Source organism: Symphalangus syndactylus, chromosome 8, assembly GCF_028878055.3.
Source record: "Symphalangus syndactylus isolate Jambi chromosome 8, NHGRI_mSymSyn1-v2.1_pri, whole genome shotgun sequence".
NCBI lineage: Eukaryota > Metazoa > Chordata > Mammalia > Primates > Hylobatidae > Symphalangus > Symphalangus syndactylus.
The window spans coordinates 16,113,186-16,130,809 of NC_072430.2; the positions used below are offsets into that span (position 1 = coordinate 16,113,186).

Here is a 17,624-nt window from a genome sequence, read left to right on the forward strand (position 1 = left end):
ACAATAAAGCTCATTCCTAAATACAAGAAAAAGAACTATATAATGAATAGTTGTCTCTATGCCCCTCTCGCATAGATAACAATAATTTAGGTTTACCTTTAAATGAATTGCATTTAAATGAAATTAATCTAAATGATTGTTTCACGGCACAGTTTCATCAATGGTCTACAGTATCCCTTGTTTATGTATACATCAGTTTGCATATGTCTGTATCTATGTATTTGCGTCTGTACTTCCTTATGGATTAATTAATCATCATTCACATTTCTAAAGAAAATGAACAGGTTAAGAAAACCAACAACTAAGAGCTAAAATATAATGTTTGCATCTGTCTACATATAAAATACCCTAAGTGGACAGAGCCTTGAAATTCTTTGTATTTCTGAACAGCAGTTAAATAAAAAGGAACCCAGGCTTCTTAACAGTCAATGTTTGGCCCTCTTTAGTTTAGTTAGTAAGTTAATCTTTTACTTATTTATTTAACAGCTTTTTTCTTTTAATAAAATGAAAAACTATGAATTCACTCTATAACCTGAACAACAACACTGACTATTACAAAAATTGCCTATATTCTCCTCATCCAAAGGGATAACATGCTTCATCAAGTCCTAGTGAAAGTCAGTGTTGCAGAAATATTTTTTGGAATAGCAAATTCACGCCGGGCTTAATACCTAGGTGATGGGTTGACAGGTGCAGCAAACCACCATGACACACATTTACCTAGGTAACAAACCTGCACATCCTGCACATATACCCCAGAACTTAAAATAAAATTAAGTTGTAAAAAAGAAACAAAAAATTATTGTTTCATTCTATATGCCCGTAGTAGATTCTTTTCTTCTTTCATTCTACATTAGTGCATTGATTCAATCATCGATACATTTATAATAATATAATCAATACCCATCAAATCTTTAAAACTTAAATACCATGAGTACTGCCACATTGTCTGTGGGCTCATTTCCCACAAGAGGAATAGACTATCCCTCTTGGGAATGGACATTACTCCTGCATATTTGAACTAATCTTAATCCTTGGTTCATACCCAACAAAAACCCACCATTGGTCCATATTTAGTATTCTTTATCATCATTCATTTACACATTATCTCATGTTTCATTGATTTACTAACAGTATAATCAATTCCTATGAATCCCAAAAACCCCATAACAAGAAATCAGACAACCCTGACATCTCTTCATAGGTCATTTCTCACAGAGGAAGGAGAGTGATAGATTCAGTTTTTCAGATTAGCAGATTAATGACCATATCTGCTTCATATTAATCCTATACTCTTAACTGGTCAAGGCTTGATCATCTCTCATTGACCTTGTCCATAGTTTAAGGATGTGACAATAAAGAACTACGAACCTACCATTTCACTCCACACTGACAATATCCTCCGTCTTGGAATGTGACTAAGCTGTCTTTCTAGAGGGAGGTTAAAATCAACTGTGACTCAAATAAAATTGAATAACTAATTTTTACATTAATTAATTAACTCAATAATTAACTATTAAAATGAATAAGAAGGTCTTGCTTTTTTCTCCTTAACTGACCATAGATGTGCAAATGATTCACATATAACTTCATTCATTTTATTTGTATACGTAGTCATTTATTCCTTTCCAGCAAGAGTTAACTCTCCTAACAACCACTAAAGCAAAAGCAATCACTTTGTTACTTACGTAGGTTTCTACACTCATTACTCAAACAGACAACAACCATGATCTTCCCCGTTGGAGAATAATTGAATCATTGCGCATCCATTCTGTGGAGTACAAGGTGAATATAAAAATAGGTAGATGAGAGAGAGAAAGAGAGAGAGAGAGAAACGGATCAGCCTAGAGTTAGGTTTTTTTTTTAATTCCGTTCAAGTCAACAATTATTGATTAGAAATAAACCATTGGTTTAAATTTAACTACTGTAAGTAACACCAGGCAAATTTAACTACTGTAAGTAACACCAGGCAAAATAATAATAACTGTGACTATTAAACATGTCTGCCTGTTTATCTGCCTTCTACTCAACCAGGAAAGAGTTAAATCTCCTTTCTACATGAATCTTGCTAGAAAGAATTAAACTAATCTGAATCATGGATTCGAGTACATTCTCAACAATTGTGTATGCATGCATACATACATACATACAAAGTTAAATAGTTACACATGGAGGCATTTGTCTATTCCGTGTTTTAAGGAAATTGCCCCAACAAGACTGAAAGGGAAATACTATCCAAATATACAAACATATTCACCATTCCAAAAATGCAAGAGCCTACCTCAACTGTGTTTATGGAAATAATGACAACACTGGAGAGCCATTGTACGGAACTGGATTAATCACTCTTTTTGTTCCATAATACCTGGCCCTCATTGGTCCATGATTTGGCCTTATTTTAAATAATTGATTGAGACATTAATTTGTTCCTTTTTAAATTTATAATAAAATCATTATATCTGTGACTTCACAGAAACTGGACAATATCAATGCCTGTCCAAATGCTCATTAGACAGAAAATTCAGATCATTTTCCTTGTTTTCATAAATTAAACTGAGGAACTGAATTTAAATAGTGAAGATTATTAGAATTCATTATAACTGGTCATTTGACATATTCTCAAGATAGATCCATGTGTAAACCCTCTCTCAATTAGGTAGTAATTTAAGCAATAATTAAAGTAAATATTTTGCCCTTTTCTTTAAAAAAAAAAAAAAAAAAATGAACACCCTAAAGCAGAACAACAACATGGACTCTCACATTCATTTATCTAAATGCTCTTTACCCAAAGGGTCAGCTTTGATTAATTTATTTTACTGGGACTTAGTGCTTCAGAAATGTATTACTAATGATTCCTATTATTTTATATACTCTCATATTTGGAGCAGGAATAACCATTTTTTTTATTTATACAGCACTTTTCTTGATTTATCCATGTACTTATTTACTAAAAATAATACAGTCAATACTCAGAAGCCCAAGAACTAAATCCTGATTATTGTTAGCTTCTGGAATAAGCTCATTTCCCATAGACATAATGAAAAGTACTCTTTTTGTAATGGACCTCAGAGTTATAGGGTTTAATCAAAATCCAAGATTCAGACACCCCAGGGTACTCATCATTGATCCAGGATAAGCAATCTTTTCCTTCATTTATACCTTTGTTTATTGATCCATTCATTGATTCAGTAGCAGTAATAAAATCAATACCCATTGTTATTTTAGCATCCAAGAACAATATCCTTGAATATAACCAAGATCTGTTTACAGGCTGTTTTCGCATAGACTAGCCCTTTTCTCAATAGACTAAATCTGCTTTTGTAGTGGCCCACAGTGAAGCAAGTATAGATCAATGAACATCCTTGCTTCCTAGCCATCTCATTCCACTTATCTTCCACCTTTCCATGCATTCCTCCCTCATTAAAGAGCTAACAGGACTTTGCATATAATGTAAATGTACTGTAACTGCATTCTCCAATACAGTCACCAATAGCAACATACAGCTACTGAGCACTAGAAATGTGGCTAATGCAACCAAGAAATTACATTTAAAAGTGCATGTACCTTTAATTATTTTAAATATAAATAGCCACATGTGGATAGAGGAAATGACATTGAACAGTGCAGCCATAGATTTTATTAGTGATTAGTAATTTTAAATCTTAAATTAAATGCAGTACAAAAATAAGATGAATTATTAATCAGATGTAAAAAAGGAATAAAATGTCTTTCATCTTATTTTTAACCAAAATTGTGCTTAATTGGACTAACCATAATCTAAGTTTCGTAACACATTCATATTCTTGATCTACATATGCCTTAACTTTAAATAATTCAGTGAACATTAATGAAAAATTTACCCTAATTGACAAGTTTTTTGACTGTTATTTACTTAAGTCTTTAGCTTCCTTACACACAAAGGTAACAGCCAAGATCTTCATCAGCAGAGACTGATTAAATCAACCATGGTCTTCATTCTGTGGAGTTGAATACAAATTTTCAAAAGAAGGAACAGTACAGATTTAGATTGACTTAAAAGACATTAGTTGTGTGATATTAAATTAATCATAAAGTTGATTCAAATCCCATTTTTATCATTGACCCAAGAACTGCACTTATTTTTATTTCCTGATTTAACTATTAACTTTAAATAATACAATAAACACTTAAATTCATCACCCAAAACAAAAACTATGACTATGGCACACATCTGTCTATAGACACCTACGCACACAGGCAACCGCTTAGATCATCTTTTTTATTTAATGGACTTAACGTGTGTAGAAATGGATGAATTTAAATTCATGATTCATGGCATATTTTCACCAATGGTAAATGCTTTACCCTACTTATATATTAATTCATTTATTGTTTTGATTTGTTCATTTATGTTATGACGCATGGAATATTTTATTATACATTCACAAATACTAACACACACACACACACACACACACACACAGCAGTAAACTCATGAAGAACCCACAACAGAAATGCTTTTCATGTTCAATGTCTATATTCCCACACCTAACCAGAAAGACAGCATCAGTAGTATAGACAAAGATTAACTTTCATTTTCATTTCTCACTCAGTTGTGTTACGCCCTCTTTTAAAAAATTAATTGTGACAAGGACATATTCTATTCACATATAACAATTCAATATACAGGAATTTACTTACATTATAGAGGAAGCTTGAATAATATTATGTCTCCATATGTCCATTATGCTATCCACAAGATTTAGAAACTAGATGCTTTTTTTGGTTTTTAATAAAACTCAGTACAGAGTTGGATTTATAATAACTTTTCATAAGGAATATTCTCAAGTTGAAACATGCTGATTTATTTCCAATTAAATAACTTTCATCTATTATTTATTTATGCAATTTTCCCTTATCTAAATAAAACCAATCAGTAAACAACCATCAACATCAAACAATTACTTTGTGTCTTGCATACAACTGTCCACATACTCCTTCCAAAACAAGGCAACAGCCTCTATCAATATATATCACTGGAATTCAGTGCTATCGAAGCATATAATAATAATAATCCATTCGTCATTACATACTCTCATAATTGGCCAATGCCAAGCTCTGCCTATATTTACCCACTTATGCAAAATTTATGCATTGATTTACTTATAAAATGCAATCTATACCAAAAAACTATGAACACCCATGATCAAGATACCTGAATATTCTGAACTTGTGTTATAAGCTCATTTCCCTAGAGGGAAAAATGGGGGTCTCTTTTTAAAATGGACCTCAGAGTTACAGATGGCTTTAATCAAAATTTTTGATTCAGACACCCTCCAATCTCATCATTGGTCCAGGCTTGGCACTCTTTTTCTTCTTTCATGTATACCTTCATTTTCCCATGAATCACAAATTCTAAGAAAAAGATCCTGGATATCACGACAATATATCTCTAGGCTCAATTCCCACAAAGCTGTCAGACTAGATCTCAGTGCCACACACGGAATAATCAACAAATCTTGCTTCAGATCAGTACTATCAACATGAATGGCCGATGACTGGGCTATGTTCATTTAATTTGCCTAATTTTAAAGGTGGTATAATGAACAATGAAAATCCACAATGGTATCCCCCATTAGAACACAAACAGCATGTTTCACCTTACAAGAGCTTCCCCCGAACAGTTAACAGCCTGAATCTCTTCCAATATGGAAATGCTTAAATCAAGTATGGTGCAGAAATACTACAAAATACGAAACATTTCTGAAAATTAAATTCCTTCTACCTTTTTAAAAAATAAGTCTCTATTGTGCTGAAATGGGTCAGTCCTACTCCTTGGCCTACAACACATTCCTATTATTGGTTGTTACTTGATGTTTTTATTTTTGTGTATATGGCCTTTTGTTCCTTCCTTCAACAATCACACATGAACCAATCGCATAACCCACCAAAAGAAACTCCATTACTAACATTGCTCCTTACCACAGAAGAAATCCCCGTGCTCTTCACCTTGGGGAAATGACCAAATCCAATCTCGTCTATTCTTTCTGGAGGAAAAGGCAGATTTTTATAAGAATAAAAAGTGTACATTTTAAAATCCATTTTTAAGTAGAAGGTAGTTCTCCATTACCAGATGGATCATAAACATTGGTTTGTGTCAAATTTTAATCATCAACCCAACAGTAGTTCTTTTTCATGTGTTGACATAATTCTTAGCATGAAATAATATCATGAACATTTTCGAATCTACCACCCAACACTAGAAGAGCAATTTTCAATATCTGCCTAGGTATTCCTAGCATAAAGGGAAGACATATTTTTAATGAGGAAAACTTTTGCACTATAGGATGAATTTAAATTGTTGTTTTATAACACAATGTGACCAGTGGGCCACAGTTATTTTCATTCAAACTATTTACTGATTCGTTTATTTACTCATCTATTTAATAACTCAAAAAATAATTTAATTATCTACTCTCTTTTCTAAAGAAAACTCAAAATGGTGAAGTCACCTGCTACCTAAAATTAAATACTATTACCTGCAACTGTTCGTATTAGCCCTGTATGCGCTGTTGGAACGTTCCTCGGTGATATAAATGTTCTGTATTGGCAATTCTGAAACGGTGGTCACTTGCGACATGTGGCTTGGGGTGTGGCTAGTGCGATTGAGGAACTGAATTTTTATTTTTAATTAATTTCCATTTAAATGTTAATATCAAAATATGTCTAGAGAGTGGGTCTTTACAACCCTTCCAAAGGAAGGAGGGTCCTGGACCTTTTCTGTTTAAGTAGACTTCAAGAGGATAGACAAGATTAATCACACCCCTTCATACATTTCATATGCTTCTCACTAGTCCATGATTTGCCCTCTTTTAAATAACGGGTGGAGATAGAAAATGATTCTTTTACTCATAATAATAGTGCCACTATTCATGAATTCAAAGGACAGTGGACAAAAACCCTTCATGACACTAGCATCTATTTATTCACTTATTACTCATAAAAGTCATAAAAATGCATTTGCATTTTTCTTTTTAAATAAAAATGAGCAAACGTAAGAGGATTTTTAGTTATTACATTCAAATTTTCAATGTTCATCCTTAGACTTTCTCCACATTTCACAACCTAATCATTAGTATTTTAATGTTTATTATTAATTATATTAAATTGTTGTTTATTATACAAATTTATGTGAATGTATTTAGCATGATTTGTAATATTGTTATTATTGAACATGAATATTAATTTTATTGCCTAATATTTATTATATTAAGTATTATTAAACTAAATACATTATTTACGTATATGTTTTATCCCTTTCTAAATCAAACAAGACATGCAACTAGAAACTTGACACTAACTCAGAACATTGAGTGCATATCTATCTATATGCTCTCAAACGAGAAGACTTATTTAAACTCAAAACATCATTAGCTCCTTTCATAATTGAACGAAATGAAGCCTTGTCTTTATTTGTATTTTTCTTTATTCATTCATTGATTTACTTATAATACAATCTATACCCATTAACCAAAAAGGACCCAGAACATATTCCTTGAATATGTCTAACTTTCTCTCCAAGCACATTTCCCATAGATGCAGTGGACCTCAGAGATACAGACAGGGTATAATCAGAATATTTGATTCAGATGCCCCACGCATACTCATCATTGATCCAGACTTGGTATTCTGTGCTTTAATTCAATTATACTGTTCTTGATTTAGGCATTGATTCACTAATAGTAAAATCACTATCCATGAATTAGAGGGCACAAAGATCCTTGAAGAAGTAACTATGTCTGTAAGATTCATATTCCACAGAACTAGAGGACTGGCTATCTCTGTAATGAGCCTCAGTATTGCAAAGGTGAATTAATTCATTCCACAAATTGCACCACGTCAATTCCATATTAGCCATTAGTGCATGGTTGGGCTTTTTTCATTTAACATCCATATTTTTAAGAAGTTACTATGGTTATATCATGGTATAACCACCAAGTTATACCACAGCTACAGGCAAGATTTTCCATTTTCTTATGTTCTTCCCTCAATTAGTTAACAGTCAATAACAATCACAATGGGGAAGTGTTTAAATCCACTATGGTACAAAAACAGTATATTTAGGCATTCTGAAAATGACAGAAACACCTTTCAACTTTTTGTCCTAATGAATTTGGTTGTGCTGAAATGGATTAATCATAATTCTTAATTCATAACACATTTCTACCATTGGTCCATGCATAACCACCTTTGACTCATTTATGTATGTAGCCTTTTATTCCTTTGAAATAATTCAATGAATAAACTTGATCAAATTTCCCAAGCAAGAACATAAAGTTTGATTTTTACTTACATCGATCTCTTCTCTCCTGATTCACAGAGATAACAGCAAGATCTTCACCAGAAGACTATAATTAAATCAGGTAGAGTGCGTTCATTCTGCAGCATAAAATGCAAATTTTAAAAAGAATCAAATACTATACGTTTTGCTCTTTAAAATGAATCATAGCTGTGTAGCAAACAATCATAAACCTTGTTTTGTACCCTATGCTGAACACTTGAGAAGAAAGAGCACTTCTTTCCATTTATTAACTTACATAAATTGTTTTTGTCAAGATGAAATACCTCTCACCATAAAATTTTTTGTTTTAGATAATAAGAAACACTGTGAATCTAGTACCAAACTTGTTTGTTTGCTTAAGTAAAATTCCATAAAACATTGAATTAATCATGAGTGCGGTTGTATATAGATCTCATCATCGTTCCATGCTCTCCCTCTCTCAATTACAGTTACTCAGTCAACTATTTATTTATGTAAATGTATTTCCTTTTCCTTAATAAAATGATCAACCAGCAACCTGCCTCAACACAGAACAAAAACATTCAGTCTTGTGCACAGATGACCATATGCTCCTTACCAAAATGATAAGAGCCTTAACTACTAATTTATTGGGACTAAGAATCTCAAAATTGTTTCAATAATAATCCATGTTGCATTACATGCCTTAATAGGTAACTGCATGCATACCTTTCTTATTCTTCATTCATTGATAAAATTGCATATTCATGGACTAAGTTTATTATAATAATGTAATTCATACCCTCAAACCACAAAAGGCCCATGAACAAGGTTCTATAGACTCATTTCCCACCAAGAATAAAGAGGTGTCTCTTTGTAATGGACCTCAGAGTTGCAGATGGGTTTAATCAAAATTGTTGTTTCAGAAACCCCATGACATTCATCACTGGTCCATGATGTGCATTTTTTTTCATCTATTCATTAACCTATTGACTCACAAATAATGATACAATCAAAAATCCCCAAAACAAGATCATTAAATTTTAGGCTCTTGGCCCATAGAGCTACAGACTACATTTCTTAGGCCATGACACGTAAAGGTGCACATGTGAATTGGTCAACGCCCCTGCATGCTCTCAATTCACATTCAGCATTCGTTCTGATATAGCCCACTTCTATTTAATTCATATATATGTCAAAGATAGTCCGATAAAAAACAACGAAATCACCTATTTCCATATTCTTATGCGCTGCCCCAAAACGATGTCAGCCAGGATCTCTACCCATAAGGGAATGTGTAAAATAACCATGGCATGAAATAAAGAATAATGTTGAGCTGCTCTGAGAATAAGTTAACTTTTGTCTTCTTTTACAGTCACCTCAGTTGTGACGATTTAGATTAAACATAATTCATGGTTCATTACACATTCGCATCATTGGTCCATTTGGGGTGTTTTATTTATTTCATGTATGTAGACATTGATTCCTTTGAAATCCTTTAGCTAACACCCAAAAGCAAACGATTCAAAGAAAGAACTTGAAATAAGGAACTTACTTATATTTGTCTCTATGCTCCTTACTCAGGATAACAGTTCTTTCTTAAATTATTAAATCAGCTGGCCTATGTCCATTCTGGAGAGAAAAAGGCAGATTTAGAATAGATACAGGGTTTTCTCGATGGATGTTAGTCAAGCAGAACTAGATAACGATAAACCTTGGCTCAAAAATGCAATTTGTTCAGGCCAGTATTGAACTTTTAGTTTTAAATAGTATAATAGACACTACTGAATGCACCACCTAGCCCAAGAATAAGATCTATAATGATTATGAATATTTGTCTATATAAAAATCTGTTAAGTAGATATTACTTAATGGATTTCTGGCTGATGCAAACACTTTCCCCTTTCTTAATTAAAAAAAAGCAAACTATAAAAAGCAAAAAATTGTCTCAACTGCAGATACAATATGTTCCATATAATAGGATTTTACCTCAGATTAATAATTATACTTGTTTTATTGCCAGTGTTAATATTTATAATACTTTTTCATTGTACTCGAATAGTTCCATAAGTAGGCCTGTTAATCTTCTCTCATGTATACACATTTCTCTAGTTATGCATTGAATTCACTTAAAATAATACATTCCATATCTTTGAACTGCAAAAGCTCAGGAACAAGTTTTATTGAATTTTCCTAACTTCTATTAGGTAATTTCTACAGAGAATGTTGGCTGGTTCTCATTCAATAACAGATCTCAGAGTTACACAGAGGGCTTAATCAAAAGTGTTGATTCAGACACCTCCACCAATACTCATCATTGATCCAGGCTAGGCATTCTATTTCTTCATTCATTTATACCTTGTTGAACTGACTCAGTCATTCATGGTTTCAGGAATAATAATTATATGATCAATATCCCTTAATGACACAAAGCTGAGAACAAAAGGCTTTAACAGAACCAAGATCTGTTCATTACTCCCTCTCACGCAGAACAAATAGACTAAATCATATTTCGTGATGAACCTCAAGTTTACACATAGAGATTCATCAGTGACTCTGCTGCATTTAAATCTCATACTTACGACTGGTGTCTACCAGCTTCTCTTCCACTTGATTTGTCTACTCATTAATGTGATTGCAAACCATGGACCTACCATGTGAGCCCACAATTGAGCAAATTAATATATGATATCTCCCAAGGTACCTCTACCTCAAAAAGTCAACAACTTAAATGTCTGTCAGTGAAGGAATATGTTAAGCAACTATAGCAAAAACATTAAATGGGAATTTAAATTACTATGACAACATATGAAATGCTCTTCATTTATTTAACAATGGTCTTCAGTTAGGTTGGGTTGAATTAATCATAAAATTTTGTTGATGACACATTACAATCATAGGTCCATGACTGGCATTCCTTAATTTCATGTGTTATTTAACCATTTATTTTATCCAAATAATGTAGTGGGTTCCCATGAATGAATACCATCCAAGCCCAAAACATCAATTTGATGTTTACTTACATCAGTCTTTCTGCTCGTTAGTCCACAAATAACAATAATGGTCTTCGTGATTAGAGAATAATAAAACCAGCTACATGGTTTTCATTCTATAGAGAAAAATAAAGTCTTGTTTTAAAAACATTTTAAAAGGCTCTTTTTAAAAGCCTCTTTTTAAAAACATTTTTCTAAGAAACTACTTGGAAAGGACCATGTATGTATCCCAAAAACAATGAAAGAGCCTAGAGTTTTTCTTAGAATGTCTATCATGAAAAAAAACAAGAATCGGCATTCTCATAACATTTGTTCCTAATTGGTCCATGGTTTGCTGACTCTAAAATATAAACTGAGACATAAAAGTGCACCTTCCTTCTCATATACAAAAGACATCAGTATCTGTGCTCTCACAGCACTGGACAAGAACACTGAAGAATATTTACATCTGTCTAGAGTCATTGCCCTCAGAAAGAATAGACTATGTTTCTTTTTTATTTGTTTAATAAAAATCCATTAAAAATAGATTAATACACTCATCATTGGTCTCTGCTTGGTCTCAATTAAGTGGTTATTTCACCACTTAAGATGCTTAATTTTCTTAATGAAATAGTCAGCAACCCACCACCAACACAGAACAAAAACTTTGACTCTTGGATACAAATGACCATATGCTCCTTACCAGAGTGGTAGAAGCCTTGGGTATTAATTTATTGGGAGTCTCAGATAAGTTTTAATAATAATTCATGTTTCATTACATTCACTGATAATAAGTACATGACTTATGCTTTTTGTTTTACTCATTGATAAATTTTTAATTCGTGGGCTGATTTTATAACAAAAATGCAATCCATCCCCAAGAACCACGAAGTCCAAGGAAAAGGTACCATAGGCTCACTTCCCAAAAAGGAATAATACGTGTCTCTTTGTAATGGACCTCAGAATTGCATATGGGTTTAATCAAAAATCCTGTTTCAGATACCCCATGGTACTCATCATTGGTCCAAGCACGTTTTTCTTCCTTTAGATCATTCATTTATTATTCATTGGTTCATGAATAATAATATAACCACAAAATTATAGGAATAAGATATCCCCATTAGTGGCTCTCTCCCTAAAGACTAGGTCTCCTTTTACAATGGACCTCAGAGAACATGTGTGATTAATTAACATCCATGCTTCATACCAAATTCACAATCACCATTATTTCTTCTGTAGTCTTCTTTTAGCCAATTTGCCCATGTTTTAAAGATAGTGCAATGAAAAGTGATAAAACCACCATCTTCCAGCACTGACAATGTCTTCCATATTCTCTCAGGCTGCCACACAAAGAGTTATCGGCCAGGACCATACCAATATGGAAAAGATTAAATAATTTGAGGTAGAAAATTAGATACAATGTTAAATAATTGTGAATATAAATGGTCTAGCTACTATATTTTTATCACTTCAGTTGTGCCAAATTATATTAAACATATTTTCAGAACACATTTCCATCACTGGTCCATTCCTGGTTATTTTAATTTCTGTTACAGATGTTGATTCCTTTGAAATACCACTAAACACTCCCGAACAAAGCATCCAAATCAAGGACATGAACTTGAGGTGTTAACTTACATTAGTATCTATATTCTTTACCCCACGGATCTAACTGCCAAGATTTTGTTTCTTAGAAAATGAATGTCATATATCCTGTGGTTGTTACGTGGAAGAAAAGTAGACTTATCCTAGAAGAACAAGAAGAAATAAAAGGCATCTTTATAGGAAAAGAAGAGGTGAGATTGTCTCTATTTGCTGATGACATGATTTTATATACAGAAAATCCAAGCTACCTCACAAAAGAAAACAGTTAGAACTGATAAATGACTTCAGTAAAATTGCAGGATAGAAAATTATCAAAAAAATTCAGTAGTGACTCTATATGCCAATAGGCAATTAACTTAAAAGGAAATGAAGAAAAAAAGCCCATTTACAATAGCACCAAAAATATTGTCTAAATTTAACCAAGATGTTGAAAGACCTGTATGCTGAAATCTATAAAACACTAGTGAAAGAAATTGAAGAAAACACAAATAAATGGAAATATACCCTGTGTTCAAGGGTTGAAAGAACTAAGACTGTTAAAATGTATGCTACCTAAACCCATCTACAGGTTCAATTCCATTCCTATTAAAATTCCAATGTCATTTTTCATAGAAATAGGGGGAAAAAATCCTTAAATCCATATAGAACCACAAAAAGACACTGAATAGCCACATACAAAAAATCTTGAGCAAAAAGAACAAAGCTGGAGGCATTACAATCCCTGACTTCAAAATAGATTATAAAGTGATTATAATCAAAACAGCATAATACTGGCATAAAAACAGACACATCAGCCAATGGAGCAGAATTAAATGTTCATAAATAAACTCACACATTTACAATCAATTGATTTTGGACAAAGGTGCCAAGAGAACACAATGGGAGAAAGACAGTATCTTCAATAAATGGTTTTGGGAAAACCGGTTATCAACTTGCAAAATGAAATTAGATCCTTATCTCACCCAATATACAAAAATCAACTCAAAATGGATTAAAAACTTCAACATAAAATCTGAAACTATAAAACTACTAGAGGAAAAGCTCCACAACATTGGTCTAGACAATAATTTTTTAATAAGACCCCAAAAACACAAACAAAAGTAGAAATAGACAAGTAGAATGTCATCAAATTAAAAACCTTATGCCCAGCAAAGGAAACAATTAACAAAATGAAGAGACAACTTCCAGGCCAGGAAAACAAATCTGCAAACCATACATCTCATAGGGGTTAATATGCAAAATATATAAGGAACACAAACAATTCAATAGCAAGAAAACCCAATTTAAAAATAGACACAGGATTTGGACAGATATTTTCCCAAAGAAGACATACTAATGGCCAACAGATATATAAAAAAATTATCAGTCACTGTAATCACTAGGGAAACACAAAATCACAATGAGATATCATCTCTTATCTTTTAGAATGGCTTTCATCAAAAAAATGAAAGGTAACAAATGATGGCAAGGATGCAGAGAAAAGGGAACTCTTCTATATTGTTGGTAGGAATGTAATTTAATACAGCCATTGCGGAAAAAGTTATGGAGGTTATGGATAGGAAAGCCCAATATTGTCAAGATGTCAGTTCTTCCCAGCTTGATTCAATGCAATCCCAATAAAAACCCCAGCAAGTTATTTTGTGGATGTTGATAAAACTATCCTAAAGTTTATATGGAGAGGCAAAAGACCCAGAATCACCAACACAATATTGAAGAGAAGAACAAAGTTGGAAGACTGGCAATACCCATATTCAAAACTTACTGCAAAGCTACAGTAATAGACAGTGTGGTACTGGCAAAAGAACAGACAAATAGATCAATGGAACAGAATAGAAAGCCCAGAAATAGACTCACATAAATATCATCAACTGATCTTTGAACTTTCAAAATTTCTGCTCCATAAAGAAACTGTCAAGGAAATGAAAAGACAAGCAACAAATTAGGAGAAGATATTTGCAAAAGACATATTGGATAAGGCACTATTAAACAAAATGCTCTTAAAACTCAACAATAGGCTGGGCATGGTGGCTCCCAGCCCTTTGGGACGCCAAGGTGGGCAGATCACTAGGTCAAGAGATCGAGACCATCCTGGCCAACATGGTGAAACCCCGTCTCTACTAAAAATACAAAAATTAGCTGGGCATGGTGACGGGCACTTGTAGTCTCAGCTACTTGGGAGGCTGAGGGAGGAGAATCGCTTGAACCCGGGAAGTGGTGGTTGCAGTGAGCCGAGATTAACCTGGGAACAGAGTGAGACTCCGTCTCAAAAACAAACAAACAAACAAAAACACTCAACAATAAGAAAGTGATCAGATTTTAAAATGGGCCAAAGACCTTAACAGACACCTCACCAACAAAGATATACAGGTGGCAAATAATCACATGAAAAGGTGCTCCACATCATATATTATTGGGAAAATGCAAATTAAAACGAGATACGACCACACACCTATTAAAATGACCAAAATTCAGAACACTAACAACACCAAATGATGGCAAAAATGTGGAGTCACAGGAACTCTCATTCATTGCTGGTAGGAATGCAAAATCAACACAATTACATTGGAAGACAGTTTGGCAGTTTCTTCTACAACTAAACATAGTTTTACCAAACAATCCAGCAATCATGCACCTTGGTATTTACCCATAGTTGAAAAATAATATCCACACAAAACCCTGCACACACACGTTTGTACCAGCTTTTTTCATAATTGCCAAAACTTGGAAGAAACCAAGATATCCTTCAGTAGGTGAATGGATAAATCAACTGTGGTAAACCTAGAAAATGGAATATTTTCTAGGTGTTGATAATGGGGGAGGCTATATATGCAGAAGGACAAAGGGCATATGGGAAATACTCTCTGTACCTTCTGCTCAATTTTGCTGTGAACCGAAAACTATAGGCGCGGTGGCTCACCCCTGTAATTCCAACACTTTGGGAGGCCCAGGCGGACAGATTATCTGAGCTCAGGAGTTCAAGACGGTGAAACCTTGTCTCTACTAAAATACAAAAAATTAGCCAGGCGTGGCAGCGTGTGCCTGTAATCCCAGCTACTCAGGAGGCTGAGGCAGGAGAACACTTGAACCCAGGAGGCGGAGGTTGCAGTGAGCTGAGATCGCACCACTGCACTCCAGCCTGGGCAACCCGACCTCGGGTGATCCGCATGCCTCAGCCTCCCAAAATGCTGATATTACAGATGTGAGCCATAGTGCCCGGCCTAATTTGTCCGTATTTTAAATGTGGCACAATAAATGACCACGAGCACACCATCTTACCCCACAATAGGAACACTGACAATATAAACCATTGTCTATGTGTTGCCTTTAAACAAGATTGGCTGGGCACAGTGGCTCACGCCTGTAATCTCAGCACTTTGGGAGGCCAAGGCAGGCGTATCACGAGGTCAAGAGATCGAGACCATCCTGGCCAACATGGTGAAACCTTGTCTCCACTACAAATACAAAAATTAGCTGGGCATGGTGGCGCGTGTCTGTAGTCCCAGCTACTCGGGAGGCTGAGGCAGGAGAATCGCTTGAACCCAAGAGGCGGAGATTGCAGTGAGCCAAGATCGCACCACTGCACTCCAGCCTGGTGACAGAGAGAGACTCTGTCTCAAAAGAAAAAAGAAAAAAGAAAAAAATAAAAAAAAAAAAATATATATATATATATATATATATATGTTCAACAGATTAGGTCACTTGAGGAAATATAAGTTAGCTGTGGTGCAAAAATAAAATGGAATAATCCTCAACTCTAAAAGTCATTTAAAAACCCTCTAACTTATTTTCTTTAATGTTCTCAGTTGTGTCAAATGGAAATAGAATTTTGTTATTGTTTACAATCATTTCTATCACTGGGCAATGCACAGAGCTTTTTTTTTTTTTTTTTTTTTTTGAGACGGAGTCTCACTCTGTTCCCGAGGCTGGAGTACAGTGGCGCGATCTCAGCACAGAGTTTTTTTACTTTATTTAAATATGTGCCCATTTATTTCTCTAAAATAATAAAAAGCATGAACAACCCTACACAAATCAAGAATATAAAAATTAACTTAAATCCATTCCTACACTTTTTACCCACAGAAGTAAGAGCCATAATTTTCACCACTGAAAAATAATTAAATCAGGTATGGTGCATCTATTGTGTAAAGTAAGAGCAGATTTAAAGAAGAACAGCCTACATGCATTTAAATCTTTCAAGGGACATTTGTAGGACTGTACTACATTAATTATAAACTCTTATTCACACCATATTTTAATCAGTGGCCCAAGAATGGCCTGGAATATTATTTAATGATTTATCTGGCACCCAACACAAGAATAAAAGCTATTACAAGTATCCATCTACGTGTTTTCTATCCAGATGGTAAAAATCTAGAACTTTATTTCCAATAATGGACTCATTTATACAGTACAGAATTAGGTAAATTTAACCACTTTTTTATGGTAAATTTTCACCAAAATAGTCCATGCTAGACTCTCCTTTATGTATTTCTTTATTCATTTGTTGTTTCACTTATTCATTTAGTAAGTATTCATAACAATTATTTGTTTTTTCAGAGAAAATACAGTATGATCAGCCCATCAACAACCCAGAATTGTAATTATACACATATAATTATGCAATTACACACATGAACCTGACCCCGTGTGGGAAGAGCCTAGTTTTAGGTCTTTTGCTTTTTCTTTATCTGAACATCAGTAAGATACTGCAGGATAAATAATTCACACTTTTTTAACACATGCTTCTCTTCAGTCCATGTTGTACCTCA

At 33.8% G+C, this 17,624-nt stretch overlaps 1 long non-coding RNA gene and 6 other non-coding genes across 7 annotated transcripts in view; all 7 read right to left on the bottom strand.

The window, feature by feature from the left end:
- LOC129487440 (uncharacterized) overlaps positions 1 to 17,624 on the bottom strand; it is a 108,701-nt gene that overhangs the window by 49,567 nt on the left and 41,510 nt on the right. Inside the window, exons 5-10 of the long non-coding RNA XR_010122324.1 lie at positions 11,302 to 14,763; positions 9,834 to 9,910; positions 8,333 to 8,418; positions 5,962 to 6,026; positions 3,861 to 3,977; positions 1,689 to 1,771 (exon numbers count right to left, since the gene is read on the bottom strand). This is a non-coding gene — a long non-coding RNA (uncharacterized lncRNA). The remainder of the gene's footprint in view (positions 1 to 1,688; positions 1,772 to 3,860; positions 3,978 to 5,961; positions 6,027 to 8,332; positions 8,419 to 9,833; positions 9,911 to 11,301; positions 14,764 to 17,624) is intronic.
- LOC129489007 (small nucleolar RNA SNORD113/SNORD114 family) lies at positions 3,059 to 3,130 on the bottom strand. The gene has a single exon (XR_008659834.1). It is a non-coding gene; the product is annotated as a small nucleolar RNA SNORD113/SNORD114 family (small nucleolar RNA).
- Positions 5,262 to 5,335, bottom strand: LOC129489003 (small nucleolar RNA SNORD113/SNORD114 family). The gene has a single exon (XR_008659831.1). It is a non-coding gene; the product is annotated as a small nucleolar RNA SNORD113/SNORD114 family (small nucleolar RNA).
- LOC129489000 (small nucleolar RNA SNORD113/SNORD114 family) lies at positions 7,581 to 7,657 on the bottom strand. The gene has a single exon (XR_008659829.1). It is a non-coding gene; the product is annotated as a small nucleolar RNA SNORD113/SNORD114 family (small nucleolar RNA).
- LOC129489010 (small nucleolar RNA SNORD113/SNORD114 family) lies at positions 9,158 to 9,232 on the bottom strand. The gene has a single exon (XR_008659837.1). It is a non-coding gene; the product is annotated as a small nucleolar RNA SNORD113/SNORD114 family (small nucleolar RNA).
- Positions 10,526 to 10,603, bottom strand: LOC129489009 (small nucleolar RNA SNORD113/SNORD114 family). Its single transcript, XR_008659836.1, has one exon. It is a non-coding gene; the product is annotated as a small nucleolar RNA SNORD113/SNORD114 family (small nucleolar RNA).
- LOC129489012 (small nucleolar RNA SNORD113/SNORD114 family) lies at positions 12,203 to 12,277 on the bottom strand. The gene has a single exon (XR_008659838.1). It is a non-coding gene; the product is annotated as a small nucleolar RNA SNORD113/SNORD114 family (small nucleolar RNA).